This window comes from Ambystoma mexicanum, chromosome 2p (assembly GCF_040938575.1).
Source record: "Ambystoma mexicanum isolate Mex_15411 chromosome 2p, UKY_AmexF1_1, whole genome shotgun sequence".
Taxonomy (NCBI): Eukaryota; Metazoa; Chordata; class Amphibia; order Caudata; family Ambystomatidae; genus Ambystoma; species Ambystoma mexicanum.
The window spans coordinates 1453429823-1453443994 of NC_090923.1; the positions used below are offsets into that span (position 1 = coordinate 1453429823).

The 14172-nt window shown below is 46.7% G+C and overlaps 1 protein-coding gene across 2 annotated transcripts in view; it reads right to left on the bottom strand.

Moving 5' to 3' along the window:
• Positions 1–14172, bottom strand: part of SEPTIN12 (septin 12) — a 552608-nt gene that overhangs the window by 66667 nt on the left and 471769 nt on the right. The window lies entirely within an intron of this gene.

Genomic DNA, 14172 nt, shown 5'->3' on the forward strand with positions numbered 1-14172 from the left:
AAAGATATAAATATGTGTTTTAATGCAATATACAGCACACTTTCTGAGATAAATTGGCTATAAAGCCAGAGTGTTTGCAATTGTTTTGTAGGGTAACACAATCCAATACATGCAAGTCACCAACAGTGCACAGGAACATTAATGCTTCCAACTGGCTGCACAATGTAGACCAGTGTAAACACGTAATAACATTATAGTACAGAATGCCAGGCCACATTTAGACATACCTAGACTGTTTTCAGCAAAATGCCAGTCAAAGCAATAACACTCATCAAGAAGAGAGCACACAATAAAGCATGTGTCTCCATGGCCTCGAACAACACGGCCAAACTCTTTAAAATCTGCAAGGAACTGGTCAATCCTGTTGTGGTCTATACCTCTTCTGTTCCCTCCCATGCCCTCTGTACAGCTCTGGCCTCTCATTTCTCTGCTAAATCTCTGGACATCCTGTCCTCTATGTCCTCTTCCTCTCTCGGCCCATTTTGGCAATCTCTTCTCTCCTCCTCCTTTTTCCTCTTTCTCTCTGACAACACCTGACGAGGTTTCTAGACAAGTCCGATCTATGAAAGTGTCGTCCAAACAGGTGCTCCGCTGCTCCTCCAGAACCATCAAAGCCCATATTGACACCCTCGCTCCAGCCTTGGCCGATTTCTGTAATCACTCTTTCGCCACTGCAATGCTCCCCTCTCCCTTTGAGCACTCCCTTGTGCACCCACTCCTCAAGAAGCAGTCTGCTGATCCTACCTGCCCGGAAAACTATCGCTCAATCTCCACCTTTCCTGAGCAAACTCTTGGAAAAGCTTGCTATCTCCCAGCTTACTCTCCACACTGAATCTGTTGGTTGTCTCCATGACCATCAGTCTGGCTTCAGAGCTGCCAGAGGCATGGAAACTGCTCTCCTTAACACCTGTGCTGCTCTCTAACCTTGATTCCAGCATTCCTTCTATTCTCATCCTTCATCTTTCCTCTGCTTTCGACAGGGTCAACATCGCCATCCTGATCAATCGACTCTGTGAGAACCTGGGCATCACAGATCAGACCCTAGAGTGACTGACCTACTTCCACTTGGACCGCCACTCCGCTCTCAGGTCTATCGTGGTCCCATTCTCTCCGCCACCTCTCTCTACCTGTGGCATTCCCCAGGGCTCTATCCTCTCACGCTGGTTTTTCAACCTCTACTTGGCCACTTTGGCCTCCCTGATCTCTACCTTATCCTCTAACTTTCAGTGTTGTGCGGATGACTCAGCTTTCCTTCAGGCTCCCCTCATCCTCCTCTCCTCTCTTGCTCATTCCTGACTGTCTATCCACGATTCAGGATTGGTGCGCCTCCAATGAACTCTGCCTTAATGCCAGTAAGACAGAGATCCTTCTCATTGGGACCCTTGCCACTGCGTTTCCTCTCTCACTATAGCAGACCAGCTTGGGCCCTCTTCCTTTGCCTTCCTGCAAGGCAAAAAACCTTGGTGTCATCTTCAACGCCACACTCTCTTTCTCTCCTAACATCTTGGACATCACCAAGAAGTCCCACTACCAGCTGCTCCTCCTCAAAGGGACTCTTCCCTTTCTCACTCTCCACCAGAAGCTCACTGTCTCTAGGCTGGACTACTGCAACAGCCACTTTCTCAATCTGTCTTCCTCTAGTCTCTGTCATCTGCAAATAATCCAGAACAGGGCTGCAAGACTTAGCCTTGGCCTCAAGCCCTGGGATTGTATTTCTCCAGCCCTGAAATCTCTCCACTGGCTGCAAGGATCAAGTTCAAGAACCTTTGCATTGCCCACAAGGCTTTCTGGGGCCAGTGCCCACACTAAATCCAATGCTCTCTTCCAAAATACCTTCTTTCTCTAACCCTTCACTCAGCTACCTCCAACTCTCTAAGGCTTAGACATTTCTCCAGGCAGAGAGTGGGGGTAGACCTCTCTCCTCTGCTGGTGCCTCCAACTGGAATGGCCTCCCTGCCCCTCTCAAACTTGAGGCGGACAACCTGAAGTTTCGGAAGCAGCTAAAAGCTTTCCTGTTCTCTGCTGCTTTCGCTCCCTCTCCCCCCCTGCTGACCTACCTGACCTACCTGTCTGCTGTACTGACTGGCTGCTTGGCTACCCTCAGAGTCTCTCTGAGTTCAGGCTCTTTCTTGATTGGTCACCCTTGCACTGCCTCCGGGCCTACCATGCACTTAGGGGCTGTAACTGTAACCCTGCAGTCCATTGTTCTCCTTGCACAACCAATAGCTGCTCTGCCCTGGCTGCACTTACTGAGAGCATTGCTGCCCTGTGTTCCCCTCCCCTCTCACTTGCACTTCCCTGCTCCCTTTTCCCTTGCACTTCTCGTTCTCGCAATGACACAAGGCCTAGTGCGATAGTTTGTCTTGTCCTCCCTCTATCATCCCTCCCTTGTGTACAGGCGCGTTATAAATGACTTGAATTACATCATATCATTTTATCACAGATGCCCAGAAAAATATACAATGCCGCAGTAAGAAATGGCTAGACTGGCAGCACCCAAATGTCAATCTAGCCAGGTAATTAAAGTTAGCAGGACTACTTTATCAGAAATGTCCAGTTAAAAGAAAGTCATACCAAACTGAGGAATGACTAGACTGGCTGCATCAAAATGCCTCTCTAGCCACTAATACCACATATCATGCCTGCTTAGCCTGGACATGGACAACCATTATGATTTATCACACAATCCTGCCCCCCCACACATCCACTCTCCCTCCCACCCACTGCCCCAACCTCCACAATCAGCTCCTTGGCCCAGAATTACCTCTGCGTCCCTCTTCCTTGTCCCAGAGCTTACGTATGAGGCTCCTTGCCTCATAGGTAAGTACTGGGATGAGGAACAGTGGGACTAGGAGTGATGAAGATTACAGGTAGCTAAATCAGGCATTACCTCCATGTACCTCTACCTCTTCCCAGTACTTTTGTATGAGGCAGAGTGCCTCAAACACACGTACTGCCTCGTATATAAGTACTGGGACGAGGAAGAATAGGGCTAGGAGTAAGCAAGGCATTAAACACAAGTAGTAGCGCAACACCATTGAGTTAACTGGGCTTCAGCACTACCCCCCTGACATTTTGGGCTATATTGACTGAACTTGGCTAACCTTTAGAGCAGTTGCCAGACCGAACAGGACACAGATTTTAAACGGCACCTGGTTTTTGCTGTTAACAAGAACCCAGCAATTACCAACGTAAAGCATTTCACTGTTAGTACCTGCATTCAAATGCCACATTGTTTAGGCAATTGAAATCGTGATGTGGGTTTAGTACTTGCATGCCAGGGGAGTGATTGGAAGGGTAGAGAGGGAACAGGAGACTTATAAGAGAGAGTTAACTGCTTGTAACATTGAATCTGCACTAGAATAGTCTCATTAAAATGCGTAAATAATTTGGATGCGCCCACACAAATAAGTTTCCCCCTCCCCACCGCATGTGAAGTTAGCGCCTCTCCCAACATTTGAAGAGTTAGCCCCCCCGAAATGAAGGTTTTCTTGTGCCCCTGTACACAAGCACACACACCATTTACCTTATACACACCCAGTCATCCGCACATTTAAGTGTGCACCCTTTCACCATACACTCACACAGGTAGCCACCTATACATTTAAGTGTACACCCTTTCACCATGCAGGCACACCCACACAGCCACCCATACATTTAAGTGTGCACCCTTTCACCATACACACACAGGCAGCCAGCTATACATTTGAGTGTGCACCCTTTCACCATAGACTAATACACGCACACCTCATGGAGTTGAGGGGGGCCCTATTACTTAAAAAAGAAATTGGGGCTCATTACGGGTCCAGCGGTAACTGTGCCGGTGCTACCGGCGGGTTGCCGCCGGACCCATAAAAAATTACTATGGCCTGACTTCCCGGTGCCACCGTGCTATTTCAAGTCCGGCGGCTGGGAAATCAGGTGCTGGTAATTTCGTTAAACCCCAGACTCCACGGGAATGGGGACACAGAAGCACCTGCACCATTGTTAACGGTGCCGGTGCTTCCGTGACAGGTCTGCCTACCGTGGCTGCTGTGCCTGGCAGGGTCAGACCTGTCGGGCACGGCAGCCCCACCAGGCAGACCTGTAATATGCCGGTGCGGAAACAACAGTGCCTGTAAGCTTACCAGCACCGTTGTTTCCGGACCGGCATGGTCAGAATGAGCCCCATTGTTTCTTTTTTAAGTCACTATAACTTCATTAAGAAATTGTTTCAGTTAAGGACCGAACCATAATCAAAATAATTTCTTTATGATGGCTGAGTGGCTTCAAAAACAAACAATTTCTTTTTGAAGGCATAGGGCTCCTCCCCCACCCCATGACATGGAGGCCTCCAGCCTAGGGTCTTCCATGTCATGGGGTACGGGGCCCTCAGACTTCAAAAAGAAAGTTTCTTTTTGTAGTCACTCTGCCTTCATAAAGAAATTATTTCTGTTACAGAAGTGTTCTTTATGAATGCAGAGTGAATTTCAAAAGAAACTTTTTTTTTTTAGAAAAAAATATTTTATTTTTTTTTTTTTATTTTTTTTTTTTTACTGGGGCCCCCTCCCAGCCATGTGCTGGTGGGGCCCCCCACACCGCGGGCCCCCCCGCACTGCGGGGGTTGCGGGGGCCCCTGTTACGCCAGTGGCTACAGGGGTGTGGAAGCCCACTTCCTTCCCCTTTCCGCAACGGTGTCGGCTCAGTACTGAGATAATGTTCCCCCTTCTTTGCCCTATCTTCTTTGAGGCGCTGTGGAGGTTCGCTCTTCCCCTCATGGAGTACACAGAGGCACATGAACAATTCTGCACTGTGAAGGCCATGTTCGCGGACTGAGAGAAAGTGTGCAGTGCTGGAAAGCATTGGTCCTCTTCTTACTTAGGTGGAATCCTCCACTGGCTAAGCGTGATGTTTCTGCATGCCAACAGTGATTACGAGCAGGGCAACATGCCCTCTAACTGACCCAGAAAACACATGTTTACCCAAAACGGTTTTGTGCCTCTCCAGTGTTCTGTATCTCACACATCACTGGCAATGAAGGGTCCAGCATTTTCATATCCTGTACAGCATTTGGAAGAGTCAAGTTGCTGGGGGCAAAGGTCTCGGGTTCGAAGGCCCACACTGCACAGCTTTAATGTAGGTAATGTTGTACAAATCAAGCTTTGACAAAACCAATAGTTTTGAATTTAGTATAATGAAAACACACACGCGCGGGAGCACACACACAGACACACACACACACAGCAGATATGTTCACACAACAGAGCTCACTGAAGCTGCACAATTAATTGCCCCAATATACATTATTGGGGACAAGACGTGAGGGATGACAAGAGGGAACAAAGAATTATGTTCAGGATGATTCGAATACTCTTTTTCGGTGGCTCTCTCTCCTTCACAACTAGTTTGGAAAGGCCTGCTGTTATGGCCAGGCTCAATAACTGCTCTAGAGATGCAGCATAAAGCTGCAAAAGAATTTAAAATGCAGAACACCTGTGCGAAAACCCTTCGTTATACGCCCTGGTACGTACACTGCCCTATCAACTGTGGCCAATGCGTCAACACAAAACATAAGAATATCAGCACTGGCCTATGCATGAGGGGGCTTCTGGGCCAGAATTGTGAAGGAGGGAGACTGAAGGACTAAGAGTACATGAATCAACAAGAAGGTTGTTTTGTGTTACTCGTTCGTCCATGTGGGACTCTCTCCCCACCAACATATTCATGAGGAGTATGTGAAGCATATGTCAGGTTGTCTTTGGAGGAATAGATTAAGCAACATTCCTTTGTGAAAAGGAACATCTCCCCTGCAAGAAAAGATGACAGAATAGTGTTTACAAAACACAAGGGGAGTATCTCTGGTGGCGGTCCTACAGCTCTCCAAGATGGGAAATTACTCTGGGAAGCTACAGATGCTTCCTTAGATCTGGTGGAAGGCAAATCAAGTTTCGGGGAATGGGAAGAACCATGCAGAGTGTATGATTTGGATATTCGCGACATAATCCATCTGGCAATGAAGGCCTTTGCAACGTTGGTCCCAGGTGAAACACTATAGTGCCAAAAAGAATATCTGACCTACAAAAAAGCTCTAGTTCTGTCCAAATATTGTGGCCACATCCAAATTGTGGGGATTTTCTCAGCCAGAGAAGGAGGACTCAAGACTAGTCTCAGGCTACCTCTTTTGAAAAACCGACCCCAGACGACCTGGCTAACTACCAACCCATTACAAACCTTCTGTTCATTGGCAACATCTTGTCAAAACTAGTAGCTACACATCTCCTCACCAGAGTCGAACAACTACACCTCCTAAACGATCAGTTGTGGTTCCGCCCCAAGTGTAGCATCTAGATAGCTACCATCCAGGTGGTGGATGATGCCCTCCAAATCATGGATATGGGCAATGTATGCATCCTCATCCTCTTTGACCTCTCAGCTGCACTCAACACCCTTGACCACTGCATCCTCCACTCCCTCCTCATCAACAGGATGAGATTCTCTAGCGTTGTCCTGAGTTGGTTTATCTCTTTCCTACCTCTCAGGCAGACCCCAAACCGTCCAGATAAACACATTGCATTCTACCTGACTCCTAGTATTCTTGCAGTACACCAAGGCTCCATCCTCTCACTTTTCCTTTTTACATTGAGCCTCTGGGCACTCGCCACAGAGATCCCAATATAGCCATCCACCAATATGTGGATGATACTCACTTGTACATGGGAGTAAGAAGCCCACAGGACATCACTTGTCACCGGAATTATCTAGCCATCATCCAGTCCTGGATGTCGACGGCCTACATCAATCTTAACCCATCCAAGACCGAATTTGTCCTCATCGCCCCCCACCCCCTGCTAAAAAACGACTTGTTCAACAACAGCACAATGATAAGCTAGTAGAAGGATTGAATCCACAACTCTCGGATTCAGCAAAGCCTTAGGCTTCACCATTCACAGCAACTTGTCCTTCCAGAAACAGATAGCCCACAAGACCCAAATGATCTAGCTCCAAATCTCCACGGTTGCACATTCAAACCCTTCATCCCTCTGCAGGACTTCCGGACTGTAGTGCAGTCCATTGTGGTCTTGCACATCAATGGGGAAATGCCCTCTGAAAGGGCTCCAGCAGCGCACTTGGCTCCCCTAAAAGCAGTCCACCATGTTGCAGACCGTCTTATTACGAGTCTGTGGAAATTTGTCTGAATCACCCCCTCCTAAGTGAACTACATTGGCTTCCTCTCCAGGCCAAGATACTGTTCAAAACTGCACGTATCCTTGACAAAGCAGTCAAGAGTGGTGCACTAGTGTACTTGGAGGCTAAGCTTCATATATCTGGGGTAACATGCTTCTCAATGAAAGATCCAGGAAGACACGGTCTGATTGAAAGTAGAGCAATGACAATCGTGCTCCTGCAGTTCCTGAACTTCTGGAGCACTATGTGGATACACAGCTGTGGAAGACAAGCTAGGGGACTTGACAGACTAATCCACTAGAAATGTGCCATTATCAGAATTCTGACCTTTTCTTCTCTACAACACTTAGGAGTGACAATTCTTGTTATGTCTTGAAGTACATTAAACTGTCTAAGGGACACCACATTGTTGAAAAACGCAGAGAACTACAGCCTAGTGGAGCTCCGAATCATGGGGGATGTGGCAGAGACAACTGAGTGTCTGCTGCTAAATTCATGACACTGCCGATAGGCACTGCCAATTGAAACAAAGATCGCCACAGCCAATGATGGACTGCCAGCCCATACGGTGGGTAAGCACAGATACACCACTTCTTAATCATGTAAAACATAGCAGCTGTGTTGTCTGTGTGAATTTACACAATATTCCCTGAAAAAATGAGCACAAAGGCTTTCATTGCCAACAGAATAGGCTTCAGATCCAACATATTTATGAACACTTTCTTTTCCTGTGCAGACCAAATGCTGTGCACCTACAAAGTACTGCAGTGGGACCCCCCCACACAACTCTGAGGCATAGATGGGAAGACAAATGTGAGGGTAAGGACTCCGGAAGGGAACAGTGATGAAAGAGTGGTCATCCTGAGTCCATCAAAGCAGAGGCTGTGTTGGGGAGAATTCTCAGAAATGTGATAATTGCTCTCTACCTTAGAGACCCCCAGCAACTTTGCTGGATTTTGAGGACTTTAATTTTTAACCTGGAGAGAGTGAGACCCTTTTTCCCACTCTCTTGTGTATTTTAATGTGATTTGAACACTGCGTTTCTTTTAGTTGTGGAGTCTGACAAACTCCATAGGCATCATCTTTTACATTGTGTCACACAGCAACTTCAGTGCAGTGGCACAGGGAAGTCTTTAAGATTTCCCCAAGGTTTAAATACCTTCTCTTGGATAAACTGCTATTTCCAAGAGCAGTAAAGTGAAATTGACTTTACTTGCAATTTTAACTTCCTAGACCCAGCACACACTATCTTACAATATGGTGCTGGAAGGGTTACTCAGTATCCCCTTTGTCTATGTTTTCATGGAACAAGTTTATGTTACCATTTCCTCAATGAATGGCTGGTGGCATTGGTTTACTTTGAACTACCATGGTGTGCTTTTACTGCAGGATGCATTCACAGCTGCAGTAAAGCACCCAACGGTGCCATTTTTGTCAAGATGGCCCTGGTCTTCTTTTTTCACCATTTCTTTGTGGAAAGGTCCTTCTTGAGATTTACTCTGCGCGCCAAACCAGGTCTGGTCCCTTTCTTCATTTTGTCTTTGGCGGGATTCACGAGTGAAGCCCGCCTCTGGCTCCAGGGTGTCTGGCGGGGGCAGGAAGTGAGGGAGGTGCCCAAATCTCCCTGTGCTTAGTCTCCTAGGGGACAGGAATGCACTCCTAGGTGATTGGCCGGCTGGCTGTCCGGCAAGGACAGCCCCCTGCTGGGTGACTGATAGCTAGGCTGGAATGAATGGGAGAAACCTGCATAAAAGGTGAGGCTTTGGAAGACAGAGTCGACCACTGGACGAAGGAATCCAAATAAGAACTTGGAAGAGAAACCTGCTGCAACTCCTGGACCATTGGTTTGCCCGATGAAGCCCTGCTGCTGTGCTGAAGATACAAATTTGCCTCGATTAGAGAAGCCCTGCAAGGACGACTTCTCCCCTTCAGTTGGTGGGACCAATCAACTCCAAAGTAAGCCACATGGACATCCCCTCTGAGCTGGTTGAATTTCCACTGCCGATGCTGCTGGAAACCGTAGAGCCAGGGAGAGGAACACCAGATCATGTGCGTTGCTTTTAAATTGGCCAAGAGCTTCAGGAAGATCCTCCGGACTCCCAGGAAGCAGGACTGACCGAGCCTGAGCCACCTCAACAGAGTGCTGCACCCCAGATACAAGGAAAGCCCATCTCGACAGTCAAGAGTCTGCAGTGTTGCTATTTGCTTAGACACAAGGAGCTGAATCCGCAAAGTGCCACTGAATAGAAGTTGATCCTTTTCTGTCGCTGACCACCCCGTTGCAGTGAAGGAGTCCTCTAAACATCCTCCCTCTTGTCCCCACGACTGAGGCCCAGGAACACAGGATCTGCATAGCTGCTCCTCTTGTTGTGTAACCTCACTTGTTCTCAGTTGAGACTTGTCTTGGTTGCTTTTCTAGAGTTGCTATCAGCTTCTTTACCTCACAAGCCTAATCAGCTTGCGGCCATACTTTGATTTCTTCTTTCTACAAAGACTTCTAAAACATTGTGCAAGACTTTTAACTATCTGCAAGAATTGCTTCAGCTCACCTAGACTTTAGCCCAATTGACTTTGGCCTGGCCTGGCTCCCTGAATGACTCTTCTTCCCTCTGACTGTATGTTTGGTCTTCCTTCCAGGAAGGGGTTAACTTTACATTGGGGGTTACCAAAAGTACTTACCTGCTTCAGAATATTTGTGAGATCTCTTGTTTTGTACTAATAACCTTTTTCTTTGACATACTCCTAAGTATTGCCCTAAATGCAACAGTGATATATTAATGTCCACAGTGTCCTAGTTATATAAGTCACCTGAGGGTGTAGGAAGTGTCTGTAGGACACCCAAATGGGTACTTATTGATTTAGTGAAACTAAGAGTGTGTATGTTGGAGTGTATTTGTGTGTTACTATTATATTGCCCCTTCTGAAGAAGGCTTACTCAAACTGACTTTTAAATAAATTAATAATTGTTTAATCAAGAAACCTTGTGTGTAAGAGTTTATTTCAATACTTGTCACTGTGAATCTCTGTGTAACTCCCCTACAGCTCACATTGATCCCTCCCTCTTGAGATAAGAGTGGCTGCTCAACACGATACCACCCTCTGTAGTACAGACTTATTCCAAAGGTTGGGTTCCTATTGCCAGGAGGTCAGGGTTGTTGTAGTGCACCCAAAGGGTACTGCACACAATCCTGCCTAACAGGCTGCAACAGCTGAGAGGAAACCTCCAACAGCCTTTGCCGAGAGTCTCTATACAGGTCTGGACAGCTGGAACCAGACATCTGCAATCCTGGGCTTTGAGAAAGGTACCACATTAATGCGAGAGGCCATGGGGTCCAGAATATTTTCAAACAAGAATTCCCGAATTGTGGTCCTTGAATGAGAAACTATAATAGTCTCCAAGATTTAAATCCTCTAGTGGCAAGGAAAATACATCCCTAGTGAAGGGTTTAGAGAAAATGTATTCTCTGTACTTGGAACGTGTTTGACTTTTTTAGGTTCACTGAATACTGTAGAGAGAACAGTGGTGCACATCCAAACATGTACCAAAAGCAGGACCCTAGAAGTGGATCTGATCATCCAATCATACAGGTCCAGATACTAATGAATCCCCTGATATCTGGGATTAGCTACTACAACTAGAGGAACCTTGGAACCCCCCTTGGGGAATTGTTCAGTCTGAAAGGAACCCATTTGTATTGACAATGTCATCCTCCAATTGTGAATCTCAGAAACTGGTGTTCTTTGCTGTTTCAGATGTGATATCCTAAAGATCGAGCAACCTCTATGTTGAACAGAATCTAGGAGATCAGAAATCTTCACCATGTGGAAGTTTCAGACAAGAGAAAACTGATGTGTAGACATGAAGTCCAGACTGAGCCTGCCGTCCCTTAATTTCTTGAGGATCAAGATGTATTGATGATGAAATCCACAGGCTTTCTAATATTCTATTATTCCTTCATTAACATGTAGAGTCAGAAGTTTTTAGATATCAAGAAGTTCTCAGGTCCTTTTGCAGTGTTCTCCTAACTTGTGTTATATTCTTAAGTATCTTATCCTAGAGACTGAAAGTATCCTGTGGAACTTTGCTATTCTGCTACTTCATAAAACTTCGGTCCACTCCTATACTTACTTTTTCGTATAGCTAAGGATTAGACTTTGAAAGTGTCAGAAGCTAGGAAAAGTGTCCCTATAAAGTTAAGCTCTGCTGCTGTCTGTATAGCCAACCTTTTTCCATCCTAAAGACATTGGGCCTCCTTACGGGTCTGGCGGTAACCATGCCGGTTGCCGCCAGACCCATAAACATTTACCGGCGCCTGACTTGCTGGTAACACCGGGGATTACAACCTCGGCAACCGGGAAGTCAGGCACCAGTACAATGTTGTTCCCCATTCGCATAGCATCCCATAGGAGTCTATGGGACTGGGGACCACGGAAACACTGGCACTGGTAATAACTGTGCCGGTGCTTCCGTGAAACTCTGCAGACCAGCATGCTTGTAATGAGGCCCATTATCTGATGTGGTTTTGCTAACTAAATACAAGATCCTTTGGGTTGTGTAGACTTATACTAAGAGTTGGGGACCTGTATGTCAAGGGATAGTTTTATGAAGTCTTATCTCAAGTGGATTTTAGGAAAACTCCCCCAACAGCTGCTCTTCCAGGGATGGTGCAAATCGTAGTTCATCTTGGGACTGGTTAGGCCCACCAGCCCATGGGAGGAAGTTGTCCGCTTCAGATCTTCCCTGTCGCTTAGAAGGAGAAAATCAGGAGAGCAGTGGTTACTCAACAGGCTTTGGTAGTCATTGGAAGTTGCTGGTGGCGTCTTGCTTCATCCTTCTTCTTCAGAATCTTCAGTTCCAGTGGGCCACTCTGAGTTTCAGATCCAGGAACACCAGCTGAGTCCATCAATCGCGTCTCAGGTACTATTCAAACTTGGGGACGGATGTCCAATGGGGAAAGCCAGCCTCCCAGTCTGACCTGGTTTTGGTCCGGCACACTGCAGGACAAACGACAGGGGAGGTTCGGTCCCCTTCCCCACTTCCAGTCCTGCCAGTCACTCACAGACCCTTTGCAGGCATTCCTTGGGAAGCCTGGTGAAGACAAAGGGATAAAAGAATCTTCCTTGACCCAAAAATGTAGAAGAACGTCAGAGAAAGAACAAGTCATCTTGTTCAGGGCCTAAAAAAGTAATACCTCCATTTTGGGTAAATGTTGTCCGTTGTGTCCCCTACAGCAGCTACAAAGACAGCCTGCAATAAAAGTTCACAAAAAGTGATGCAAAAGGTACACTGCCACCAGTCCGAACAGAGGAACTTGTCACAGTAAGAATTTGTTATTGGAGACTCGAGAAAAGGGATACATATTGGCCTCATTACAAATCAGGCGGTCCGGAAATAACGGTGGCGGTAAACCCGCCGCCACCGTTGTTTCCGGACCGCCTGATCCCGACTCCTGCAGGCGGGAGGTGATGTTCACCGCCCGCATGCAGGCGGACGAGGAAACACCGGCAGCATTACGAGATGCTGCCGGTGTTTCCATGATCCCCATTCCCATTGATTCCCATAGGACTCAATGGGAATGGGGATTAACACCATTCCGCCTCCGTGATTCCCGGAAAACTGGGGTTGTAATGCTTGGGTAATTCCAGGAATCACGGAGGCGGAATGGTAATACGAGTCCGGTGGTAACCAGGCGGTTTTACCACCTCGGTTACCGCCGGACTCGTAATGAGGTCCATAGTCTCTCCTCAGCATTCTCCTAAGGTGGGGTGTGTTGATCTAAAAAAATAAAAAAACATAAGGGATAAAAGGTATCCCATTGCCCTGGTAACTTTAGGAGCTAGTCAGGGAACTAAAGAATCAATAAGGGGGAAGCTCTAAGAGCTCCCAGCAACAATGCACAGAAAGTGCTGTGTGCTGCTTTAGAAAATTGTAAATGCTAAATAGTTGCAGGAAAGCATGTCTCCACATGGAAATACCAAAAAGTGGTCAGAAAGGTTCCATACACCAGAGTAAAAAGGGGCACCACGGATGACGAGTGGGACCAGACATTCCCATCCCTTCCTGGGCCACATACACACACAAAGGAATCACAATTCCAGGATATTTGCTATCTGCAGAATGTTGGTATGTTCTCAGTTTGATATCCCAATATATTCTTAGTTTGACAATCCCAGTACTGCCCAATGTAACAAACTTGCTCTACACCCAGTATTTAAAATCTCAATTTAACAAGCCACTAACTCAGTATAGTACAAGTTTGACAAACCCACTTTATTGCTAACAAATATCATAGCAATCATGATGCCATTCCTGGAGATTGAGACTGAAATGATCGTGAAGTTACCAGATACCATGGAGCAGCATTTTCACCTAGTAGAAATGGACTGGCTTGGGACTGCGGTTTGAGTACGCCTTTTGGGCTCTCTGATTGATCCGTTGCAAGTTCCTACTAATTCTATGCCTGAGGCCGTAGCAATTGGAATTTGGAGATCCATGTGAGAGATGCACGATGCACCATATTCAGTTTAAGCAACAAATGGTTACGAGATGGAAACGTGATCACTAGCCTACCTCGCATCTAGATAGGATATTGAAGATTAGCAAGTGCCACACTCAGATGGATTAGTGAATGATAGTAAGCATGACACCTAGACATAATTGCAAGGACAGCAATGCCAATTAACCAATCCACTAACAATTTCAACCCTCTGCATACACCTCTCAAACTCTAACCAAACACAACCACAAGCCTACAACACAACAATCCGCACAAACTTCACTACACTACAACAACAAAACAAACCACACATAGACTCGCACAACAGCACACAATGACTACCGACTGCAAAACACCCCAAGCCAAGATAACGGACCCACCGGGCTGAGGCTGCCAACAGCACATCACTGCTCTCTTCCACTTTTCCAGCTTATTCCCACTAACTCACCCCCCTTCCCTTTTTCAGAGCCGCGAGAGCGCCAGGGGACCCGGTGGTGATAGTGCACGATAC